Raw genomic sequence first — 26,463 nt, 5'->3', positions numbered from 1 at the left:
GGAAATTGCACGTGAACTCCAGGAACACTGAGTTGCGTTGCTGATGGAATTGGCCCGGGGCTACCTGAAGTGGAAAATCATCCAGTCCCCGAACTGAGAATACAAATGTGTGTGTGTTTAAATAAACGCATAAACGAAGCCTGGCTTGTAAGCCAAGAGGCTATTGTTACAGAAAGTCCCGTCTGTTGCTGCAGCTGAGATACAGAAGTTCTAAATAAATGAAGCTTGTCTAGTTTTTTCTCTCGTATGTATTTCCTAATGCATCTGGTGTGATTGTTTCTCAAAGCTCCCTCCCTTACTGTAATTTATTCAGCGAGTCTGAAGCCAAGCAGGGGAAAGATGAGCCAAGCTGAGTGAAATCCTTGACTTGGGCATTTATGTTGCAGGGGAATACAGCATTAATAGGTTTAGAAATAGGTTCTGTATCAATGTTATAGGGTCATTTAAAAGTTCAAGTAAAGGTTTCAGAAATAGTTTTATGCAGCCAGTTTTAAGTTTGTAAATTGGTGGTGGTAATCATGTGAACAAGCATTTAAACACTGTATCATGCCTTTCAAATATATAGGGAATATAGTATAGTAATTAGAAGTTTACTTGCCTTTCCCTCTTTTGTTCTCCTTACATAGTAAATATAGTACTTTACTTCAGATGAGTAGCTTCTGTGTCAGAGGAATATCTGCAGTATAGGAAAAATACAAATTGTGCTAGTAGGTTTTTTTTTTAAAAAAACCTTTTTATAGATGGTAAAGGATAATAGTTTTAATTTAATCAAATACTGCCTTAGGTATTTAGCTGACTTTTTAAAAGTTTCTGTGAACTTCAAGCCAAACTATAGGTATTTAGTGTTTGGAAAAACATAATAAATGCCAGCCTTAGCAAAATACACTGAATGTTCAACAAATGCTGAAGTCATGGGTGTTTAAAAATATAATTGCTTGTAAACATCCAGGTTTCAATGTTTTCCATTTCCATAAAAGTGAATAAAAACAGTATGTTGTAGACCTTTTAGTTTCCTACATTTTTGAACAGTAGATTATGCTTTCTAAGCTGCAACAGATTTGGGCTCTTTTAGCCTAGGAGAGGAGTGAATTCCAAAGGTAAATGGCCTTTACATTGACTTCCGTAGCAGCACACTCTTTTTCGTAGAAAGATGACTGGAGCACAAGAATGTCTACTCACAAGTGCAAGAGAAAGCTATGGGCCAAGAAGTATATGGTCAAGTACATACAGTTCAGGTCCTTCTTTCTATCCTACAGAACCTTCAACTTCTTAGGGTATGTCTGCACTCCAATTTTATTAAGGAAAATTTAAATAGTATTAACGGATTTTTTTTTGCAAATTTGGAGTACTCTGATTTAGAAATACATTTCCTTCTGTACAATATTTTATTAATGCTGGTGTAAAGACAAAGCAGTTAAATCCCCTTATTTTGCATCTGACTCAGAGAAGATGGTCATTGCAGAACTAATAACATGTCAGATGTATCCACTTAAAAAAATCAATACCTTGAGACTTTTATCTGAAAATTTAATAAACACTGTATGCTTATTTGAATGTTTTCGGTATTCTACTACAGTGCTATTATTGAAACAGAGGGAACACATGGAATCAAAATATAACACATTCTGGAGAGAATTAAGATCTCTTAAAGAATTGTGGTTACATGTTAAAACATTTAATAAAGATCTATAATATGCATTTTTTTGCAATATTAACATTTTCAATTAGTTAATTTACATAGGGATTAATGAGTACTGTTTAAAAAGTTCAGAGGAACACAAAGAATGCAGTATAAACCCATAATGGTATGAATGTGTTTTGGTAATCTGAGAGCTAAATTACTATGGCGATATTTTGTAAGAATATTAATACAGTATACTGAAATTGTACAATGTGAGAAAATTAAGCTGCTGAGAGTTGACTAAGTCTGGAAAAAATTGCGAATGGTTATGTTTGACAACCTTGCATCTGCTTAGTTGGTAAAATCCTGTGAGAAAATAATTGTATTGGGCTCATATTCTGTTTTTTCAGTAATAGGCGAAAGCTAATACTCGGAAAGAGGTCTGTGTACATGGGGGGGGGGGGGGGGGGGGGGGAAGGAGGAAAGCAGAGGGGAGGAGAAACAGCTTCTTGTGTATGTATCCTGTCTACTCCAACAGAGATCAGTTTGAGCAGTCTTTGACTTCAGTGGGAGCAGGAACAGGCCCTATCAACCTGATTCCATAAATGCTTACTAACTTGAGTAACCCACGTAGTAAACATCTGTGGGATCAGGCTCTGTTTTGTTCGACTATGGGAACTAAACTGTTGAAATACGCTTAAAAATTACATATGCTTTTGCTATTTGACAATGAATATCCATGCTGTCTTTAGATATATTCTACAGCATTTTGCCTCCTGAATCTGCTGTAAATATAGCTAACAACATAGTTCTGGAAAACTGACAACTCATGTACTTGTTTTCTTCATTTAAAATAGGTTATACTGTAATGGTTTATTTTTAGAAACCTCAAATAAAACTTAAACACATTATTAAAATGAATAAAAATAAATACAAAGCAGCAAAAGGGGGTTATGTAATTTAATTTTAAGTCTAAATTTCAAATAAGCACAATTTTTTCAGACACTTGTAGCACAGAACATATTAGTGTTTTTCAACTCTTCATTGAAATAAATTAAACATTTTTTTTAAATCCTGCACTTATAGTAAACAAACTTCATGTAACTATTTCTGTGTTCATCTTGAGCCCAATGTTACAGTCATTATTTATTATTGTTTGGTGTTATAAAATAAATATTTACAGAACAACTAATCAAAACAGTTCCTATCCTAAAGATATTAATCTGGTAGTCCAGTTCTACTCCCACTGAAGTCAAAGGGAGTTTTATCTTGTCATTACTGGGAGCAGGATTAGGTTTTAAGAGCTTGATCCTGCAAACAATTGCAGGACCACTCCCACGGACTTCAAAGGGACTGGTTGCCTGAGTATAGTATAATATATTCCAGCTCCAGCTGGGATCTGTGGAAACATGAGGAATTCAGAGTTGGGACCGTCAATAGTACTGGACAGTGCTACTGGTCTTGTAAATATCAAATATGTTTATGTGGCTTATTGTTCTGAAAAGTACTAGAATATGTGGTTGCTTGTCTTTAACCTATGTATTAGGAAGAAATACACTTACCATAGAAGATATGTGTATGGGGCATGATTGGGCTTATTGAGTAAACAAGATCTACTGTGCAAAAGATATTGTGTCTTGCAGGAAAGGAATTTTTCCCCCTGATTTTTATGTCTGGGTCAGGCGTGACTGAAATAGTGAATGCTTTAAAAAGTGGAGCTAATTTTTCCTGGCTATTTGACTTGTTCAGATGTTCAGGAAGCTTAGCATGTTTCACAGAAGCAATTACTTCCATTTCACCCTATTCTACTTAGACAAAGGATAGTCATGTGGTTAAAACACTGCCCTGGAGATCTGGGTTCAATTCCATAGACTTTCTGTTTGACCTTGGACAAGTCATATAGGTCCCAATACAAGTTTAAATAGATAGGTAACCTGAAGTTAATGGGATTACTCATCTACTTAAACACCTTGTTGCACTGGGCCTTAGTCACTATGCCTCTGTTTCCTGTTTGTAAAACAGACATAAAAAAGTTGACATTTTCCTGACTTGCTTGTTTAGATTGTAAGCTCTTTGGGGTAGGGTATGTCTGTTACTATATATTTTTACAGTGCATTTTAAAAACAAGTAGAACACTGAAATCAATTAGAGCCCATAACAATACAGTAATACATATCATAATAATAAATGACATTTAACCATTTGGTGAAAATTTTAGAGGCTGGCTTTTTAAAATGATTGCAATGACTGAGAGAGCAGGGGTAATTATACAAAAAATATTTGTGATACTGTCATTAACAGGAGCTGTGTATTAAATTAGTTTTTCTTTTGTACATAAAACCAGTATTTACTATCTTCATTTTATATTTTAAAATATGAGATTAGCAGTTGGGTACAAATGCACACACTGTCTACTCCAACCAGCAAGGGGAGTGTTCCCATATTTCTCTTTGCTTAGGGACAAATTGCATTATTTCTCATTTTAACCACTTAAAGATAATATTTACATGGACGTACTGTTCTGGTATGAAGTCAAATTTGTTATATTAAGATTAACAATAAAGCAAAGTAATGAGATGAAGCCTATCTACTCTTTGCTGGCGTTGTTGCTTGGTCAAATAATGTAATGTGTATTTATTTATTTTCCGTCCTCTTCCTTACATTTGTACACTTCCTCAACTTTGTGGCCCAGAGATGTCTGACCTCTACCACCTATCCCCACGCTAGTACCCATTTCTCTAAACTCTGCTTGCCTGTTATGCTCTCAGAATAGCTCCTCCTCTTCCCATGCTCCCTGGTAGTGCTATGTGAGCTTACTTTCTTTTTAAAATTGTCCTCAATCACACTACTTCTTGTTTAATATTCCAATTCTAACCTCGGCCCCACCCTCACAAATATGAACATTAATATACTAAAGAGAAAAGAACATTTGACAGACTTGTATATAACAATGAATATTTCATGCTAATCACTACTGTAATCCTCCATTATATAGTACCTCCACCCACTTATAATCCTTTGCTTTCAAGATCTGGTTTAAACTGTAAGCTTCTTGAGGTGGGCTCCTGTCTTTTATTCTTATATACGTGTGCATATATTCATAATTTGTATTATTGCAGTGCTTAGAAGCCTTAGTCATGGACCAGGACCCCATTGTTCTTGGTGCACTGTACACCTAGAACAATATGCACAGAACAAAAAGATGGTCCCTATCCCCAAAGGATATATACATATGGGACCAAAGACAACAGATGGATATAGAAAGTCCAACGGGAGTACAAGAAACCCCACGAGACAGTATTGGTTAGTATGATAGGCAGTGGACTCAGAACACCAGCAGCCTAACCATTGTCAATTTTTTTTTATAGACTACCTGGCAGAGGAGAATTTTAAGAAGTGATTTGAAGGTGGATAGTGAGGTAGTTTGTGGTTGTTTACAGGGAGCACTTTCCAAATGTGTGAGGCAGCATGGGAGAAAGTACAAAGGTGCTTGTTTGAAAATTTAACAAATGGACTGTGGAGGCTGTAATCGTAGTTCGATCAGAAGCAAGCACTGATGGCTTGATAATGAATGAGAGATGATAGGTAGGGTGGGGATTGACTGTGAAGGGCCTTGAAAATGAACACAAGTAGCTTATGTTTGATACAAAAGTGAAGGAGGAGCCAGTGGAGGTATTGAAAAAATGGGCTGACCTGGTCAAAGCATTGAACTAGGAAAATGACGTTTGCAACAGTGCTCCGAATGAATATGAGCGGGGCAAGATTGCATTTGTCAAGGCCAAGAGAAGAATGTTGCAGTAACTATCATGAGTATTTGGATAAGAGTTTTAGCTGTGTGGATGGATAAGAAAGGGCATATCTTAGAGATGTTAAGCAGAAAGAATTGGCAAGATTTAGATATAGCCTGGATAGGAGGACCGAGAGAAGGGTCTCAGTCAAAGATAATGCCTATATTGTGGACCTGAGTGACAGGCAGGATGGCAGTGTTGTCCACAGTGATTGAAAAAGGAATTAGGGGGAAGATTAAGAACTCTGTTTTAGCCAGGTTGAGTTTGAGCCGATGGCTAGACATCCATGAGATATCAGAGAGACTGAGTGAGATTTTAGTTTAGACAGAAGGAGATAGGTCTGGACTAGAGAGGGTAGATCTGTTATTAATCAGCATAGAGATTATCCAGAGATAAGGTGTAGAAGGAGTGGAGAAAGGGACCAAGGACAGAGCTCTGTGGAACCCACCCAGAAAGTTGGAAGGGGAATGAGGAAGATCCTTGGAAGGACACATTGCTGCATGAGCAATTAGAGGTAGGAACAGAACCAGGAGAGGACAGAGTAATGGAAGCCAAGGGAGGAGAAGATTTCAAGAAGAGCATGATCAAAGGTGGCTGGCATGTCAAGGTGGATGAGGATGGAATACTGGTTCTGAGCTTTGGCCACGAAAAAAGAGGCCATTAGAAACTTGAATAGAGGGGTTTCAGTGGAGTACAACGGGCAGAAGCTGGATTAGAGAGTCTCTAGGATGGAATTAGAGGAGAGGAACCCCAGACAGCGATTATAAACAGCACAACCAATAAGTTTAGAGATGAAAGGAAGAAGGGAGATGAGTCTGTAATTGGAGAGGCAAGTAGGGTCAAGGATGGTGCTTTTTAACATTGGAGAGACTAAAGTTTGCTTGTATTGTGAAGAGAAAAAGCCAAAGGAGAGTGAGAGGTTAAGAAAAAGAGTAAAGCAGATCAGAAGATAGGATGGGGTCACTGGAGTTAGAGAGGGGTTAGAGGAGGAGATCAGACAAGAAACATCTGTGTCTTTGCCAAGGGAGAATGTGAGAGTTTTAGGAGGAAAAAGGAAGGAAAGCTGAGGGGCAGGATAGTTTGTCATATTTTATCAATTTTTTTTTGAAGAAATCGAGATACTCTGTGGAGAGAGAAGAGGTGATGGGAAGAATTTGAAGAGCGAATTAAAGATGATGACAAAGTGTCTGTGACTATATAGGGTTCAGTTTAGTTCAAGAAGTCGTGTTGTTTAGCTAGGAAGATGGCAGAACTGAAAGAAGAGAGAATGGAGGAAGTCATCCTGGTCACGGAATTTCTGCCAGAGAGGGTCCACAGCATGAGTAGAAGAAGTGGATGTTGGTGGGATTAGGGGAGCAGGGCTCGGGGAGAGTGGCAAAAGAGTCAAGGGTGGCGGAGCGTGAAACACAGAGAATCAACCACTATATCAATGGAAGAAAGAAAAGAGAGGGCAGGAAGGAGATATCCGAGAGTAAATGAGAAGTCAACATTGGGGGATTGGGAGGGTTGCTCAAAGGTCAAATGAGAGGGCCTGGGTTATGTGTGGTTGAGGGACAATGCTGAAAGAGAACAGGTGAGGGTCAGGGGGGGAACTCAGCAAAAGAGAGATCTGATAATATGCAATGCGTGGTGAAGACCTAGTCAAATGAACAGCCTTCTGGTGAGTGGAACACTTGAACCAGGCTACAGGTTGAACAAAGAGGTTAGGGCAAGGAAAAGTTCAACTAAGGGGTTGGATGGGTCATCAACATGGAAGTTGAAGTCATCAAAGATGTGTGGCGATTGTGAGTACAGGAAGCGAGAGAGAGCAAGCTAGAGACTGAAATCAGAGAGGAAGTCTGATGCAGGGGAGTTGGGTTGATGGTAGATGACAGTGACTTGGAGAGGGAGAGCAGAGGAGAGTCAGATGGAGTGCTGTTCAAAGAGGAGAAGAGTAGGAAGGGGAAAGAGGCAGGAGTTGTAAGAGACAGGAATGGGGGAGGAGAGAATCCCAGTACTCTCACCATTGTCTGATCCAGAATGGGGAGTGTGAGAGAAGGAAAGGCCTTGAAAGAGAGGGCAGATGCAGAGGCAATGCCAGATGAAAGGATCCAAGTCTCTATGAGAGCCAGGAGCTGGAGGGAATGAAATATGAAGAAGTCATGGGTGGTGTGACCTTTTTAAAGAATGAAGTGGGCATTCCAGAGACAGCAAGAGGGGGGGAAACAGGGGAATGGGTGGGAGGCAAGGAATGGTGGCATGAAAGGAACAGGAATAGTGGTCAGGATGGGAGATGGAGAGGGAAGGAGGGCCAGGATTGGGGTGAGGGAGACACTGGGACAGGAGCCATTCAGTGCTTGCAGTATCTCTCCTGCCAAGCAGGTCACTTGAACAGCCATAAACTTAGACAAATAATTCTATATACATGTAAATAAAATAAATAGTAGATATAATTCATACAAGTGTATCCACTAAACAGTCCTTCAAGAGATAGAACACATGAATTGGTCTCATCATTAGAATCTGCACCTACTTTCCTCATTTCTGGGCAGAGGTTGCATCCAAAAATAGGAAAGCTGAATTTTCATGAATTCCCCTTCTATAAATGTGGGTAACATTTGTTTACTCTCGTTCCTTTATGTTAAAGTTCAGTTCTTCCTTCAGAAAAAGGAAGAACTGCTCCTGGAATTTAGGGGAAGAAAAAGCCTATGTGAACTTTGTCTGCAATACAGATTGCTGATTCAAATGGTCAGTACTGTACTAAGAACAGGAGTACTTGTGGCACCTTAGAGACTAATAAATTTATTTGAGCATAAGCTTTCGTGAGCTACAGCTCACTTCTTCGGATGCATGCAGTGGAAAATACAGTGGGGAAATTTTATATACACAGAGAACATGAAACAATGGGCGTTACCATACACACTGTAACAAGAGTGATCAGGTAAGGTGAGCTATTGCCAGCAGGAGAGGAAAAAAAACCTTTTGTAGTGATAATCAAGGTGGGCCATTTCCAGCAGTTGACAAGAACGTGTGAGGAACGGGGCTGGGAGGGGGGGAAATAAACATGGGGAAATAGTTTTACTTTGTGTAATGACGCATCCACTCTCAGTCTTTATTCAAGCCAAATTTAATGGTGTACAGTTTGCAAATTAATTCCAATTCAGCAGTCTCTCGTTGGAGTCTGTTTTTGAAGTTTTTTTGTTGTAATATTGCTACTTTTAGGTCTGTAATTGAGTGACCAGAGAGATTGAAGTGTTGTCCGACTGGTTTTTGAATGTTCTAATTCTTGACATCTGATTTGTGTCCATTTATTCTTTTATGTAGAGAATGTCCTGTTTGGCCAATGTACATGGCAGAGGGGCATTGCTGGCACATGATGGCATATATTACAGACTAACACGGCTGCTACTCTGAGTACTGTACTAGAATCCTAGTCTGTATAGTGACAATCAATGCTAATGATCTGATATTCAGTAAAGGGGACACAGAAAATCTGAGTTCCATAAAAGAAGTAAATATCTTAAACTTATTGCACATTTTTCATATTTTTCTTTAAAAGGGGCACTGGCAAACCATTTAGGCATGTACTTGACTCATATTTGTTGTAAGTTTAATTCCCTTGTGTTTGCTTATAGGCTGCAATAGTATAACGTTTACACAGGCTTCTCATTATAAGAAAAACCACAAAGTCCAAACTCAAACAAAAGAGTTACATTTTCATAGATAAATTCAGCCTTACAAAGTTGTCATCAAAATGTACTACTCAGAGTGCAAAATCTACTCAGCCCCCTCATCATTCCTTACCCCACATTGGAGTACAAGTTGAGTTTTGTCAGTCTGGATAGAGCATGTTTTCTGTCACTCACCGTCACTGCGGCTGTTGTGTCCTGGGTGCTGCTGTCAGCAGACGGTGCAGTAGGACTGCTAACCGTCGTCATCCACCGCTTCCACTGCAACTCTGCTCTTCTGCTCTCTTGCCGACGCTATACCACGGCAAGCATGGAGCCCACTCAGCTCACCATCACCGCTGCTGCTGTGAGCATTGTAAACTCCTCGTGCGTTATCCTGGAGTATATGCAGAACTGGGCTAAGAGATGCCAGCACGAGGATTATTTTGATGAGGACATGGACACAGGTGTTCCTGAAAGAACGGGCTGTGGCAATTGGGACATAATGACGGCAGTGGGGCTGGTTGATACAGTGGAAAGCTGATTCTGGGCCAGGGAAACAAGCACAGACTGATGGGACCGTATAGGTATGCAGGTATTTCACAGTGGCTGTGAAACTTTTGCATGCGTAAGGCCATTTTTCTGGAACTCTGAGAATTGCTTTACCCCACCATGAAGCGCACGAATACCAAGATGAGAGCTGCCCTGACCGTTGAGAAGCGAGTGGTGATAGCTCTGTGGAAGCTTGCAATGCCTGATTGCTACCGGTCAGTCGGGAATCAATTTGGATTGGGCAAGTCTACTGTGGGAGCTGCTGTGATCCAAGTAGCCAATGCAGTCACTGAGCTGTTGCTATCAAGGGTAGTGACTCTGGGAAATGTGCAGGTCATAGTGGATGGCTTTGCTGCAATGGGGTTCCCTAACTGTGGTGGGGCGATAGACGGATCGGCACTGGCACTGGACCACCTTGGCACTGGACCACCTTGCCAACCAGTACATAAACCACAAGGGGTAGTTCTCAATGATGCTGCAAGCATTGGTGGATCACAAGGGACATTTCACCGACATTAATGTGATGGCTGGAAAAGGTGCATGACGCTTGCATATTTAGGAACTCCGGGCTGTTCGAGCAGCTGCAAGAAGGGACTTACTTCCCAGACCACAGAATTACCGTTGGGGATGTTGAAATGCCAATAGTTATACTTGGGGACCCAGCCTACCCCTTGCTGCCATGGCTCATGAAGCCTTACAGAGGCAGCCTGGACAGTAGTCAGGAGCAGTTCAACTATAGGCTGAACAAGTGCAGAATGGTGGTAGAATGTGCTATTGGATGTTTAAAAGCTCGCTGGCGCTGTTTGCTGACCAGGTCAGATGTCAGCGCAACCAACATTCCCATTGTTATTGCTGCTTGTTGTGTGCTCCATAATATCTGAGCGAGTAAGGGGGAGACGTTTATGGCCGGATAGGAGGTTGAGGCAAATCGCCTGGCATCCGATTTTGAGCAGCCAGACACCAGGGCGATTAGAAGAGCACAGCTAGGCACGCTACACATCAGAGAGGCTTTTAAAACCAGTTTCATGACTGGCCAGGTTACGGTGTGACCGTTGTGTGTTTGTTCTCCTTGCTGCAAACCCTCCCCTCTTGGTTGATTTTAATTCCCTGTAACCAAACCACCCTCCCTCCCCCCTTTGAAATAAAGTAACTATTGTTTTGAAACCATGCATTCTTTCTTTATTAATTTAAAAAAAAAAGTGAGATAAATGACAAGGTAGCCCGGGTGGGGTGGGGTGGGGAGGAGGGAAGGACAAGGCCACGTTGCTTTTTGTAACTACACTACAAATCAAACTGTTTGAATGACAGCCTTCTGTTGCTTGGGCCATCCTCTGGAGTGCAGTGGCTGGGTGCCCGGACCATCCTCCCTCCCCCACGTTCTTTGGCATCTGGGTGAGGAGGATATGGAACTTGGGGAGGAGGTCAGGCGGTTATACAATGGATGCAGCAGGTGTCTGTGCTCTTGGAGCTGCAGGAAAGCCAACACCAGACGCTTCATCATGTCTGTTTGCTCCCTCAGTATCCTCAGCATTGCCTCCTGCCTCCACTCTTCGTGCTCCTGCCTCCGCTCTTTGTGCTCACTTCATGCTTTCCTGGCTTCTAACACTGAATGCCTCCATGCATTCAGCTGTGCCCGATCAGTGCAGGAGGACTGCATGAACTCCGAAAACATGTCATCACGAGTGTGGGTTTTTTTGCCTTCTAATCTGCAGTAACCTCAGGGATGGAGATGATAGGGGCAGTGTAGAAACATTTGCACCTTGGGGGGAGATAAAAAGGGAGAGAAAAATTTAAGATGGTCCTTTTTTTCTCAGAAATGTGATACTCTTCCACAGTGACTCAAGCAATTCGCAGCAGACAGCACGTGTGTTAGGTACAAAGTCACATTTTGCCTTTTATATTGAGCGCCTGCCGGTATGGTGACACCCCACACACGGCTGGGCAACAGAATTCGGTTTCCAGGCAGCTATGGTAAGGCACAGGGTATGCAGGGTTGGCTTCTTACACAGAACATGTGGGAATGGTTTCAAACTGCAGCGCTATCCTTTCTCATAGCAAGCAATGGGTTGGGTTTCACATTTAAAAGGAGCGGTTCTGGTTTTCGGGTGGATGTGCAGCACACACCTACCCCCCACCCCACCGTGTGGCTATTCTTTGGGATGATCCCTTCACCCCTCCCCCTGCCGCATCTCCGGGATGGTGCAAACAGCCCAGCATGAATGGGGTCCTTTTACTGTTCATTACAAAAATTTCCCTATTTCAACCAGGTGACCATGAATGATATCGCTCTCCTGAGGCTAACACAGAAAGATATAGACCGAATGTTGCTTGAATGCGACCAAAACCCAGGACCATTTGCTGCAATGATTCCAGAATACTTCTTACTGGCTTGGCGCGGTAGTGTCCTATCGTGGAGGACGAAATAAGGCAGCCCTCCCCAGAAACCTTCTGCAAAGGCTTTCAGAGTACCTCCAGGAGAGCTTCATGGAGCTGTCCCAGGAGGATTCCTGCTCCATCCCCCAGACATGTGAAAAGACTTTTCCAGTAGCTGTACTGGCTGCGAATGCATCCCAATTTTTCAGGGCAAATCAAACATTAAACACTATTGCTCTTAAACCCTGTACTGTAGTTAGAAATGTGCACTCACCAGACGTGCCTTCTCTGGCTTCAGGGTTGGGGATTCTACCTTTGGAGGGTATTGGGTTCAGGGTGATGAAAAGGTCCTGGCTGCTGGGGAGAACGGATTCACCGCTTGCCTGCTACGCATTCTCCTTCTCCTCCTCTTCATCATCCACAAAATCCTCCTCCTTGTTGCATGAGACTCCCCCCTTGCAGGTGTCCACAGACAGTGGAGGCGTAGTTGTACGGTCCACCCTTAGAATGCCATGCAGCTGATCATAGAAGCGTCACGTATGGGGGTCTGATCCGTAGCGCCCGTTTGCCTCCTTTGTCTTTTGATAGGCTTGCCTGAGCTCCTTAACTTTCACTTGGCACTGCTGTGTGTCCCTGTTGTAGCCTCTCTACATCATGCTCTGTGAGATTTTGGCAAATATATTGGCATTTCTTCTTTTTGCTCGGAGTTTTGCTGCACAGATGCTTCTCCCCATATAGCAATCAGATCCAGTGTCTCCGTTTCGGTCCATGCTGGAGCTCGTTTGCGATTCTGGGGGGACTGCATGGTCACCTGTGCTGCTGAGCTTGCCATACTGATCAAACAGGAAATGAAATTCAAAAGTTCCTGGGGCTTTTCCTGTGTACCTGGCTAGTGCATTGGAGTTCAAAGTGCTGTCCAGAGCGATCACATTGGAGCACTCTGGGATAGCTCTCAGAGGCCAATACCGTCGATTTGCGTCACACACTACTCCAAATTCGACCCAGCAAGGTCAACTTTCGTGCTACTCCTCTTGCTGGGGAGGAGTACAGAAGTCGATTTTAAGAGCCCTTTAAGTCGACGGAATGGGGTTGGTTGTGTGCATGCATCCATTTTTAAAATTGACCTAACGTGGCTAAATTCGACCTAACCCGGTAGTGTAGACCAGGGCCTAGTTTGTCTACAAGGAGATGTTACGTTGGATTAACTTTGATTTGTTCACATTAAAGTACCTTGAATCCACGCACATTTTTTACACTGAATTATTTGGTGTCTTAATTCACAGTAATTAATCCTCTATAGAACAGAAGTAAATCTCTTTCTTAGTGCGTTTATTTGCTTTAAGGGTAGTGTGGACACATTCCTAGGTACTCTATTGGCAGTCCTGCTATCTTACTCTGCATTGTTTCGCACCTGGATTGTGCTGTTTGTGTACTTGTGTTCCTTCCAGTGCTCTGGGATCATTTTGATTGGATGTCACCTGTTTTAGGGCACACCTGGCTGCATGCCAGCATCTTTCTCGATACCAGGTAGTAGTGAGTTCACGTACCCAGAGTCATATACCCATTATATCAGCTGTGCTTTTGTGTGGACCCCTTCTAAGCTTCTTGCCTTGATTGCTCTCTTTGGAGAGCTGCATGTCCAGCCCCCGTCTGGAGAAGAGTCACCTGAATGCAGACATCTACAAGACCTTGTCAGAGCAAATGAAGGTGGGGAGATGGTTTTCAAGCTGGTCTCTACTGAATGAATGTAGCAAAGGAGCTACATCAGAAAAACCTGAAGACCAGGGACAAGAACAAGACCTCTCATAATGTTGCCCCTACCTGCCCATACTATAAGCACCTGGACCACCTTTTTTTCTTTGTTTGTTTTTTAAAAGCTATGATACCACTTCATCCAAGAATGGTATAGTAGACAGTTTTCCACAATGCAGCCATGTCACCCTGGCAAATGCCCTGGACTTACATATAATATTCGGTCTGATCAGGAGGAAAATTTTCCAGACAGCGAGGAACTGTGTACTAGCAGTCAGCCTGAAATTGCAGTGGAAGGGAACTTTTAGACTACCTGTTAGTATTAAGTGCTATAGTGCAAAATAAGGGAATTTAAACTTTTTTTGGGGTGGGGGGGGTACTGGTTGCATGCTTCCATGTTGGGCTGAGCTACTGGTTTCTTTCTAACTGCATGGTTATTAACACCCTCCTCCCGAGAGCATACTCAGATTGACATCTGCACTGGTCACTTAAAGCTATTGAGATTTTATTGCCTTGTTGTATCAAATGCCATGACCATTGGCCCCACGTTCCCCCTGCCCGCCCCCTCGGGTTGCCAGGCATCTGGGTTTCGACTAGAATGCCCGGTCTGTTAAAAGTCTGGTCAGCGGCGCAACAGGGGCCTGGGGCTAAGGCAGGCTCCTTGCCTACCCTAGCTCAGAGCAGCTTCCGGAAGTGGCTATTCGGTCCTTGCGGGGCCCTAGGCGCATGGGCGGCCAGGGAGGCTCCGCGCGCTGCTGTCACCCCAGGTGTCGGCTCTGCAGTTCCTTTTGGCTGGGAACTGTGACCAGTGGGAGCTGCGGGGTCGGTGCCTGCGGGCATGAGGGCAGCGCGCAGAGCCTCCCTGGCTGCCCATATGCCTAGGGGCTGCAGGGACCTGGCGTTCGCTTCCTGGGAGCCACGGTAAGTGCTGCCGGGACCCCACACTCTCTCCTATACCCAGCCCCAGCCCGGAGTCCCGTCCCCCACCCAAACTCCCTCCTGGAGCCTGCACCCCCACCCGCACCCCAATCCTCTGCCCCAGCCCAGAGCCCCCTCCTGCACTCCAAACTCCTCATCCCCAGAGCCCACATCCCCAGCTAGAGCCTGCAGACCCTGCTGCACTCTGAACCCCTTGGCCCCAGCCCAGAGCCCCCTCCTGCATCCCAAACCCCACATCCCCAGCCCAGAGCCTGCACCCCTAGCCGGAGTCCTCACTCACCCCCGCACCTCTGCCCCAGCCTTGAGCCCTCTCCTGCACCCTGAACACCTAATTTCTGGCCCCACATGGAGCTTGCACCCCCAGCCCAGAGCCCATACCCTCTGCACTCCAAATGTAGTCTGGAGCCCTCTCCTGCACCCCAAACTCTTCATCCCTGGCCTCACTCCCTTCCTGCGCTCCAACCCTCTGCTCCAGCCCGATGAAAGTGGGTGAGGGTGGGGGAGAGCTAGTGACGGAGGGAGGGGGGGTGGAACGAGCAGGGTAACAGTGTCCAACGTAAGGACAGTCTTCAGAGGTACATATGCAGTTACTAACCTTCCTCATGCTGGCTGCCCCCTACCAATCTTACAGCTACACACCCACCTATCCACCCACCATTGGTACAGAGGTCCAATACAAGGAGGAAGTAATTTGGAAAATGTCTGTCCTCTTGAAGCGAACCCTAAAGGGGAAGAGAAGATGGGAGTGGCATTCCAAAACTGGAAAAAGCAAATTGTTGGCATGGAGACTAGCATTAGGGCAATAGGTACTTGTGCTTTTTTTGGTTTTCCTTCGCTTGTGCAATGCAATGAGCTGGTTTTATAAGAGCCATATCTCCCACTGAAAGGCTGACAAGCCTCTGAAGGAAACAGAAAAAAGATGACAGTGTCAGGAGGAACATAAGACTGGAAGGGACCTTCTGGGTCTTTGAGATGTTCAAGGAAGTAGTAATTGCATACATGGCCCCAGAGAGAGAGGGCTATGAAGGCAGAAAGTTCTGAGTGCCCAACCTACAAGCATTTGTGAGCACTCCACTGTTTGCACATGCCACACTTCAATGGTCTTAAGTTTGCACTATGCTATTAGCAACCTTTTTTCATTCAAGTACCGTTATTTATTATGTATGTTTTTTGTTCACGCAATACCCCCCTTTTTTTTTGTACAGCTCCAATGAAAAATTTCATTGAGGAAAGCTTCTCCCATCAGTATCAGTTACAAAACATCTCCTCCCCCCCCCCCGTGTCAATTCCTAGTAAAATTAATAGACACACATTAGTCATTTCCTTGGATATTTTCTTTGTGGTTGTTCACAACTATATCCTGTCCTCAAAAGGAGGAGCGCAATACATCCCTGACCCTGTTTCTCTGACCACTTTTAGCATTTTTCAGAAGCAACCTCTACAGCTGTCCGTGATATTTAGAAAGTCTCTCTATCTCCTCCTCCCACCCACCTGTGAGGTTCTCGCCTGTGCTGTCATAGATATGGAAAATATACCAAGCAATTATAACACAAGGCGCACAATGATAAGCATCTGGCCTTGTCATAAGTCACCTCCATTTCCCCTTCATTCTTCCAAATGCACATGCCACTGTCATTCTACAACTACTCAAAATATAGTTAAATAGTTCTTTTCTCCTATCCTAGTGTCCTGTAAAAGGCTTCATAAACCAGGGAAGTAGAGGGTAAAATGACAGGAGGAATTGTAACTCTCGTAATGTCCATAACGGGGAGCAAAAACTTCCTTGCTCATTCTAGAAAACATGCCAGAGTTTCTAAAGATTCTGGCTTCATAGACTTTTCCAGACCACATCGTATTAATGTTTGTTGAACCTTCTATGCTGATCAACCAGGCCTTGCAGTACCATGGAGAAATACCCCTTCATGTTGAGTCTCTCACTTTGTGTGTGTGTGTGTGTTGTAAAAATAGGTATGTGTATCCTATCAGTAGCCTCTGTACAGTTCAGGAACCCTACCCATGCAAAGCTGTCAATAACATGTTGTGTACTACCAAGCCTTATGAACTGGCACAGCAGCACTGCCTAAATAGTTGATCTATCAATGCCAAACAAGTTACTGCAGACCAGTAGCTATTGCACTTCCAGATAGTAAGGGCCACATGCTTTTCCATGCTGAATCTTATGTTGGTGTTCTGCTATTGCAGCTTTAGGGTGAGTTCTGCACAGAGCTCTAGGAAAGTAATCTTCTGCAGCTACTGCTGACCATCCTAGTTCTGCATCACTTCCCTGTCCCATCAGTTGCTGCTAGTTGACTGTGACCAGAACTGGTGCTCCATCAATTGAAGTAGCTCCAGATAAATGCCCTGTGGTGGGAACTGCTTGATTTAATTCTTCTGTAACGCCTCCATCTGTGGCTTTACTGGTGTGGTATCTAAAGCTGTCTGAATCTGGCAGTCCAAACTCATCTGTCTGCATGACTGCCAATACATGTGCATTATCCTGCTCATATCAATGCCTGTCATGATTGTGGCAGTCAGCAGTGTGTCCTCTGTGCTGCCTGTCAGCAGTTAGAAAACAGTTCTAGCAAAATATAGATGAGTTAATGGATGCCAGAGAGGAATTATGGGAGTTTTAGTTGGAGCCCAAGTTCTAGAATTCCTGTAGGTTAGAGTAGGCATGTCATAGTGCGCTGTTAGGAGAAATCCCAGAATGCACAGAGCTGAACAGTGGATATTTGAACCATGGGATATCTTCCCAGCATTCTGTGCAGTTAATTCAGAGATGTGCAGAGCTGGTTAACCAGGGAAAAATGTTAAGGTGGCATAACATAGCTGTGGGGACATACTTCAGCTTCATATAGTTAGTTCTCTGCATTTGGAGTGAACAAACTAATCCAATTTAACAGCCCCGCATAACCATGCACTTAGACTCCCTTTTATCCTTTTCTCCCAAAGAACATGCATTGTATTGATCTTCCCTCTGTCTCTGGCTGGGAAGACTGGATGTAGGTTCTTAAAATCATGCTTTTCTTTCAGCTGAGCAAAGGTGGTTGATAGAGAGCAATGTGAAATACATTTTTTTTCTTAAGGAGCAGAATGTATTTTTTCTGATGTGCACATGGCCCTTATCTGTATGGAGACTAAGCTTGATATGGAACATTGGAATTATCTAAGTAGACTATGGGCCAGCCTCTTACTATTTGTGTGCCTGTCCTTTCTTTTTTATGTCTTGGCTCACTTTCTATTCTTGTCTACACTGAGAGTTTTAAAGACTTATCCCAGCCGTGATTTGACACTTCAGGTTTACAGACCAGGTGCTTGCATAACTACTATTGTCGTCTGGATCTGCTTTGAATTCCCTAAAGTTCCTAGTATAGATATAGCCATTTTCTCTGTTTATTCACATTGCCCTCTCCAAGGGCAAGAATCTGGCAGGAAGGGATCGTGCCTCTGCTGCTCCTGAATCACTGAAGTTTAGTGGAAGCAAGTTTAAGAGCCATAAAGCTTGACCCAGGTTTGAAAGAATGAGTCTGGCCTGGGAGGTTGGGTTGGATAGAGGCTTACTGCAGGTTTGGAAAATTTAGCTAGTCTGGGACTGAAGTTAGTCTGGAAGTCTGGTCTACCTAGCTTGAAAAAGTTGCTCCAGCCCTAAAAGACTTAGGGTAAAAATTTCAAAAGCATCTAAGGTGACATAAAGAAAAGGAGTACTTGTGGCACCTTAGAGACTAACCAATTTATTTGAGCATCAGCTTTCGTGAGCTACAGCTCACTTCATCAGATGCATACCGTGGAAACTGCAGCAGACTTTATATACACACAGAGAATATGAAACAATACCTCCTCCCACCCCACTGTCCTGCTGGTAATAGCTTATCTAAAGTGATCATCAGGTGGGCCATTTCCAGCACAAATCCAGGTTTTCTCACCCTCCACCCCCCCACACAAATTCACTCTCCTGCTGGTGCTAGCCCATCCAAAGTGACAACTCTTTACATAATCAAGTCGGGCTATTTCCTGCATAAATCCAGGTTTTCTCACATCCCCCCCACCCCCATACACACACAAACTCACTCTCCTGCTGGTAATAGCTCATCTAAACTGACCACTCTCCAAGTTTAAATCCAAGTTAAACCAGAATATCTGGGGGGGGGGGGTAGGAAAAAACAAGAGGAAACAGGCCACCTTGCATAATGACTAGGTGACATAGGTTGCTAAGTTTAATTGACTTTCAGTGGAACTTAGGGCTTGTCTGCATGGGAAAGTTTTATATGTATAACTGGTAATAGTTTAACTAGTATAGTTATACTGGTATAACTCCCTGTGTGGATATTCTTATTCTGGAATAAGAGTGGGTTTTTCAGTTTTTCTTAAACCCATTCTAAAACAACATATGCTAAACCAAAAAAAAAAAAAAAAGGCATTCATATACTGGAATAAAATTTTCTCATAGAAGCCTCAGAACTTGTCTATAAGTCATTTAGATTCTTTTGAAAAATTTATCCTTACTCTGGCTTGAAGTGTATCTTAGACAGAAGCCTGCTCCGGCTTTGGAAGAAATGGTCATTGTGGGAGCCTGATGTAGATAAAGACCTAAAACTGAGTTTAGCCTAGTAACCTGAGAGTTTTGCACTAGACCAGTAAGACTTTTGATTAGCCTTAGACAAAGTTGTGTTCTAACTTGGTGGATTTTTATTTTATTTGGGACCAGTATAATAAAGTTGCTATGGGAATTTTTGTAACTGTTATTTCAGTTCCTCTGGGACAGAAAATTTAAAATAGTATATTTTTTTACCCTAAATCTTTGTAATGTTCCTAAATATTTCCTGCTGTTTTCCCCCTCCCGTGTTGATTTTGAGTCTCCCACTAGAATTTACACATTTCAGACCCCTTGTGACATATTTTATTTTCAAATCAATTTTACTTGAGAGAGCGATACTGGACAGTGGCTGCTTACTGCATCTGGAGTGTAGTTGTGATCCCCCTCTCTGGGAGAATCCTTCAGGGCCATTTTTAAAAATGCATGGGGAATTTAAATTGTTGTGTTGGATAGTAACATGACTTTGAGTACTGATATTGAACGGTTTTTTTTTCTAACAATTTTGGTTTTTCTGACCACTTTGTATCCTTTCATACAAACTCAAACCTACCTGCTTTTTCTAACGTCCAGTGATTGATCTACCTTAGATATAGAAGAAAAGAGGTTTCCTTTTCTTAAAATGCTAAACATGAATGAATAAAATGGTGGTAAGGATTCTGTAGTGTACTTGCTTTCCAAAGGTGTTAGACAGCCCCTTAATAATAAGGTTGTAACTGTTGCAAGCAGTAGAAATGAGAACTATTTCTATAGTTTTGCGAGTATGCTCTGGAACAGGAATTGTTTTTGTATTGCTAGTGCTTAATAAATGACTTCCACACTAAAAAAACCCTCAATGATGTTAGAGTTAAGAAATGCACTTGAGCAAACTTTAAACTCAATGTTGCTTTATCTGAGAGACAAGGTGAGGTAACATCTTTTATTGGACTAGCTTCTTTGATTAATGTCCATATCAACCTCAATTCACATGCATTACTGTCCAAATGTACTCACAGACTCCTCAGCTCATCCACACATGCGCTTGCAATTCCAGTATATAATCAACCTCAATGTACACATCCAATTCCTCATAACTGCTCTCAAATGCGTAACTTGAGTTTCAACTTCATCTAGATTAGAAGACATTCCATATAGACAAACAGGTAAGGTCTCTATAATGTACTGTTTGTACATGGTGGGTGCTGGTGGGGAAGGAAGTATGAATTGAGGTTCAAAGGTCGTTTGCCTGACTGGAATAGGGCACCAAGCAGCCTAAACTCTGCACTGTAATGTTACCATGATTGAGGCATTTTATTGTTTGTTAGTCACAGATTAGATTAAACTTTTTTTAAAGACACATTAGATTCTCTCCTCCCCCCCACTCCGATATTTTTCCTCATGGGTAAATTAAGGTTGGGTGCCCTAGCTGTGTATTTCCATACCTTGGCTTAACATATTGGATTTCTTTCAAGTTTAACCTTAACTCTGCATTTTCTGGATTTATGTTTATTTTGGGGATTAAAACCAATAGGGTAATGTTTTTTACCCTAAATTATCTATATGCACATTCTACCTTAACTCCATTTTAACATCCTTTTTTTCTGGGAATTTGCTTGGTATTTTTTTTTAATTATTAGAATCCAAGAGAGAATATTATGTTGGGAGATCTCTAAAGATTTGAAGAAATGTAGTATCAACATTAAATTACTTAAGGTCGTATTACCAGTATGCTTTGTTTAGATGCTTTTATGCTGCTCTGGAGCAGCACAAAGTAGCCAGAGTGTACATGCCAGTTGCCTGCTACCTTCTTTCCTCGACATTACCCTGTCTGTGCACACCACAGGTTTTCTGTCTTGTCTCCATCCTTCCCATGTGCACGTACATACAGACCCTATCTTCCCATTCACTTCTGCTCTCCCTGATGAGCATATCTGGTACAAATGGGAAGATTTTTTTAAAAAAGAAATTAATGGTAATTCTTTTGCTGTTGTTTTTCATAACTGAAAGCTTGTCTGTCAGCAGAGACTGAAGAATTAATTCTTCAGAGAAACTCATAAAGAATTGTCTTCTTTTGAAATGTCACTGCTTCCTAGTGTTTGCAGTATAAGAGCACCCAAGCTGCTCTCATGGAAGAAGGTGGCTTCCTATGTTGTTGAGAGAGAGAAGAGCCCTATGAACAGATAAATGGAGTAGTTATTTCTTTTAAGGGTCACCCATGGTGGTCTCAGCAACATGGTGACTAATAAGAGATGGCAGCCGCTTTGAAAATTTTTCATGGAATTCTCAGAAGTAGAACACAATTCTGCAGCCTCCCATCAAGAAGAAACTTCCAGTTATATAGAATAATAGCAAAAAGATTGTTAATCCTTAAAAAAATCAAACATAGACAAAACATAAGATTTTAGTGATTTTTAACTACAGAGGAAGTTCTGAAATCTCTTATCCATTGGGAAGATCATTAGAACAAAAGAGCCTGATACAAGATGCTAAATTTCTTAAGACATTTTAACAAAAATGAACATTTGTAAATACTCAATAATTATTTTTACTCAGAATAAGTATTGTAAGTTTGGGAAGGATATGCTTTATTTTTCATATGTAACAAAGACCTGGATTACCTGCTTCAACTGCAAAACTCAATTCATTCTTAACAGTGGAGCTGTGACTGGCACTTCCATAGTGTTAAGTTGGTACATGGTGGCTCTTACCTTACCTCATTTTCTCTCTTGGCTTTTAGTTGCTGTTAACATCTCATTGTTAAAGATTTGTGAACTTTCTATACTTACCTAAAGATTTCTTTTCTTCTAGTAGGATAGTCCACCCAACCTAATTGCATCATTTTAGCCTTCAGGTAGAAGAGAACATATGTTTTGATATGTTTAAGATATGTTGTTTTTTAAAAGTGTACAAGGTTTAATGTAACTAATAATTCTAACACCTGGTACTACAAATCTAACTTATCGCAAATAATGGGTTCTTAGAGACTGTCAGTTCCCCTGTGCGAGTGACTGGCAGAGCTAGGTGTGCCACCTAATGTTTAAACTTCTTGCTTGACTTTTAAGTATATGTGGACCTTTCAAGTAGAGTAAAGGAAATTTTCAGGTAAGCTTGGGTAAAAGTTTAACCTAAAAATATAGCCCATCCTGTCTCTTTCTTTGTTCTGAATGTTCCCTTGTTTTTCCATTTTTTTGTCTGTTTAGCCTTAGCATTTCCTAATTTTATAACTGTTTTTTAACTCTTGCTCTTATTGATGTAAACCATGCCTCTTTCTACATGTTGCATTATCAGTAATCTTGTTAGCTGCTATTGCTTGTGGATCATTCTGTAAAACTTCTCTGTGATTGTGTTGCAGCACAGTTATCAGCTTTTGTGAAAGTTATAAAGCAACATTATTGCTTAAAGTTTTATCTGACTATCATAGGGTGGTTTAGTAAACGTTATACACACTCATTCATAAAATGGAAGAATCAAAAACTTTCTGTGCATTAACAAAATTAAAACATTACCAGGATCGTCTCATTTGAATTCTTCCTAACTGCCCATTAATATAACATTGCCTACAAAAATGTGTGTATGCTATATTTAAAAGAATAAAATATCAAAACATCCAAGGTGTATATATTCTTAAAGTGAGACACTGCAAAATCATAAATCCGTTACCTATGTCCTTCTTCACCCTTCCCCTTCTTGGGGTATGTTAAAACAAATGTCATTTGTCTGAGTTAGTCATTTAGGACCCAGTGCTGCAAAACAACGGATGTGAGAGAACCCTCAAAGTCATGCCTACTCATTTGCTCCACTCTGCATAAGGGTCTATCTGTGCACATTTCTTTGAAGGATCTGTAAACATTTCTGGGTGGGAGCCTGTTCTGGAAAGAATTTAGTAAACCTGTGGGGCTGTAAAACAGTTGTCCAGAAAAGTCCAGCCTTTTCTTGGTTATGAAGGGCAAGATTGTGTCTAGCTCTTTCTTGGCCTTTCAGGGGAGTAAGGTCTCCTCCACCTTGCTTGATGGCTTGCCTAATATTTCCCCAATGTGAGCAAGTGGAGAAATGGTGAGGAGTGGGAGCTTTGCTCCACCCTTGTTCTTGCCAGCCAGAGTTGCTCTTCCCTGTTACAGAGCTTTTGGGCAAAATTCCAAATATTATTTCAATGTTCTGACTAACATTTAGGCCCAATAATCTAATTCCTAGCTCTCTCCAAGGCCTGCACTTGCCTTTTCATAGGTTGTCCTGTTGGCTCCACTTCCCTTTTTGAGGCTTTTGCAGTGGCTGGTGCCCCTGTAGGCTTCAGGGAGAGAACAAGGCCAAGAAAAGCCAGAGACAAAAGGAAGGCTCTGTGTCTCCTCCTTTACCCTCTTATTGAGTGAGTGTTTCATTAGGGAGCTCAGACAGGTTTGGAGCAGAGTACAGTTTCCTCCTTGCATCCCAGTCTGGGCAGGGTCACCACAGCCCCCATCTCCGTCGGGCACGAAAGGAGGCAGGCAAGGTTGGAAAAACAGTGCACCCTCATGGTAATGGATTCGCAATCCCCATTCACTAAAAGTCCAGGGGTCACCCTCAGACTTTTTCTGGACCAGGAAATGGTAGTCTGTAAAAGACAGAGTTGTGAATTTCATTTTGTTGGAATTAATTACTCTGGTGTGAGAGGATGAAAGATTCAGATGTCTTCAAAGTAGGAAAGAACATATTTGTGAATTTCCATGAAGCTGATTGGAATTCTGATTGTCATCTTAAGGCAAAAAAGCATTTAGATCAACACTATGTGGATGATATTATTGGCGATAACCCATTCATACAAAATGTCTTTTCTTCATACTGATTGGACCACTCAAGTACTCAGGATCAATGGCTTCTTTACCCATTGGTTTTACAGAGGAGCTCCTTGGTGTCCACTGAGGAACTGGCACACCATTTGTTATTCCACCAGACAAACTTGGTCCTAGTCCAGTTGCCTGAGAGAATTTCAACAAGGGAACTCATTCACAGCCATCATATACTAGGTCTCCAGTTGGTTTGTGTGATGATGACTTGGTGGAACTGTTCCGTGTGTGAAGCTGCATCCCCATATTCTTCAAACTTTTATGTTTTATTACTTGAATCATAGAATTGTAGGACTGGAAGGGACCTGGGGGGGGGGGGTGTGCATCTTCTAGTCCAGTCCCCTGCACTCAAGGCAGGACTCAGTATTATCTAGACCGTCTCCGACAGCCTGCTCTTAAAAACCTCCAATGTTGGAGATTACACAACCTCCCTAGGCAGTTTATTCCAGTGATTAACTAACCTGACAGGATGTTTTTCTTAATGTCCATCCTAACCTGCCCTTGCTGCAATTTAAGCCCATTGCTTTTTGACCTATCCTCAGAGGTTATGAGAACAATTTTTTTCTCTCCTCCCTGTAACAACCTTTTATGTACTTGAAAACTGTTATGTCCACCCTCAGTCTTCTCTTCTGCAAAAACAAAACAAAGAAACCCAAAACTCAATTTTTTTCAATCTTCCCTCATAGATATGTTTTCTAGGCCTTTAATAATTTTGTGGTGTTCTTCCCTGGACTTTCTCCAGTTTTTCCACATCTTTCCTGAAATGTGGCATCCAGAACTGGACACATTACTTCAGTTGAGGCCTAATCAGCTCAGAGTAGAGTGTAAGAATTACTTCTCATGTCTTGCTTACAACACTTTTGATAATGCATCCCAGAATGATGTTTGCTTTTTTTGCAGCAGTGTTATGCTGTTGATTCATATTTAGCTTGTGATCCACAATGACTCCAAATCCCTTTCTGCAGAACTCCTTCCTACGCAGACTTGTTCCCATACTGGTTCCCTGATTGTTCCTTCCTAAGTTCCTTATTTGTGTGTCCTATGCTTATTCCCATTTGGATTGTGCCAGCTGGTAAAGCTTAAGCAGTGGAACTTTCTCTCTGCAGTGCTCATTAATGTGTTCACATGCCGCATCTACCCTCTCCTGAATGCTCTTGAACATTCTGAGATCAAGGCTATAAAAGGTGGCATGACATCCTTCACTGCCTCAGTTCCTTCTAACTGCAACATCAGATAGATCTGAACTTCTTCAGATATTAGCTCCTTAAAGCATGTAAAGTAACATCAGAATAGAGTGCAAGCTCTCCTACTTCAGAAAGCTTTAGCAGCAAAACTTCTGATCCGATGTTTTTAAAGGTTCTGAGTACAAGATGAAAGGACCTGTGTCAGCTCTCTCAGAACACTGCTTCTCTGAAGGCTTCAGATTCAGTGCCAGGGTCAATTTCCATGCCTGCCTCACACTTAGCACACAGGACATTGGATTTGTTACAGTGGAAAGTCACTAAGGTTCTGTCAGCACCAACCTCTGAAACAAAACTGAAGCCACGGGAGAAGCCATCAAAATATGGAAGAAGTTAAAAGAGCTCCTGTTATCGGGGCCATGTTCCACGTGGGAGATTCATTAAATCCTTCAGATCTGGATGTACCTACATTGGTTACAAAACTGAAAGTTAAGACAGTCCATCAGGAAGAATCTTGCAATAGATTGAAATTGGTGGATCCATTAATAACTCTGGGCCTTGAGAATACCAAAGATACTGCCAGAACTGACAACAGGTCCTTCATCACTGTTGCATACAACAACCACACTTGTGTTCATGTACAATCATCACACAGATCCAGAGGACCTACAATCTAAGGAAGGGAAGAGAAAAGTTCCCTCGGAGGTTGCTACTCAGATCTCCACCTCCTGAAAAATGAGCTTTCTTATTTTTCTTCAGAGTTTTATGTACCTCTTCTTAGTTTCCTGTGAGCCTGAAGGAATTTTATCTTACTATTTACTGTGTTACACTTTCTGGGTCCGATGTTTCCTCTGATTGTATCTGCATTTGATCAGAGGTTGGATTTGCAATCAGAAGAGCAACAGGATTTGGCTAAACTATGGGAACCACTTTGATTTCAGTCTCAAAAGTTGACGTATACTCCTAGACCTGATGTTTTCAGAGTTCCTCACCCTCTGGGCTATGAATTGCTACCAGACAGCGATGCTGCAAGACTGGCCACTATGGGCTGTGACCGCATTGGCCATTGTCTAGATACTGTACGGAGACTTCTCAGTATTTTTTTGAAACAGGAATAATCTTTTGAGTAAGAAATGAGAGAAGACTCATCCCATTGGATTTCCAGACATGACTATTTCTGTTTTTCTAAAGCACTCTTCTGCTATTGTGCCTGACGCTGT

At 42.2% G+C, this 26,463-nt stretch overlaps 1 protein-coding gene across 7 annotated transcripts in view; it reads left to right on the top strand.

The window, feature by feature from the left end:
• Positions 1–26,463, top strand: part of PDE3B (phosphodiesterase 3B) — a 289,237-nt gene that overhangs the window by 2,403 nt on the left and 260,371 nt on the right. The gene's annotated exons all lie outside the window — the stretch shown is intronic.

This window comes from Caretta caretta, chromosome 6, assembly GCF_965140235.1.
Source record: "Caretta caretta isolate rCarCar2 chromosome 6, rCarCar1.hap1, whole genome shotgun sequence".
Lineage (NCBI taxonomy): Eukaryota > Metazoa > Chordata > Testudines > Cheloniidae > Caretta > Caretta caretta.
Note: the sequence above shows the minus strand (reverse complement) of the source record. Positions and strands in the feature narration are given on the sequence as shown.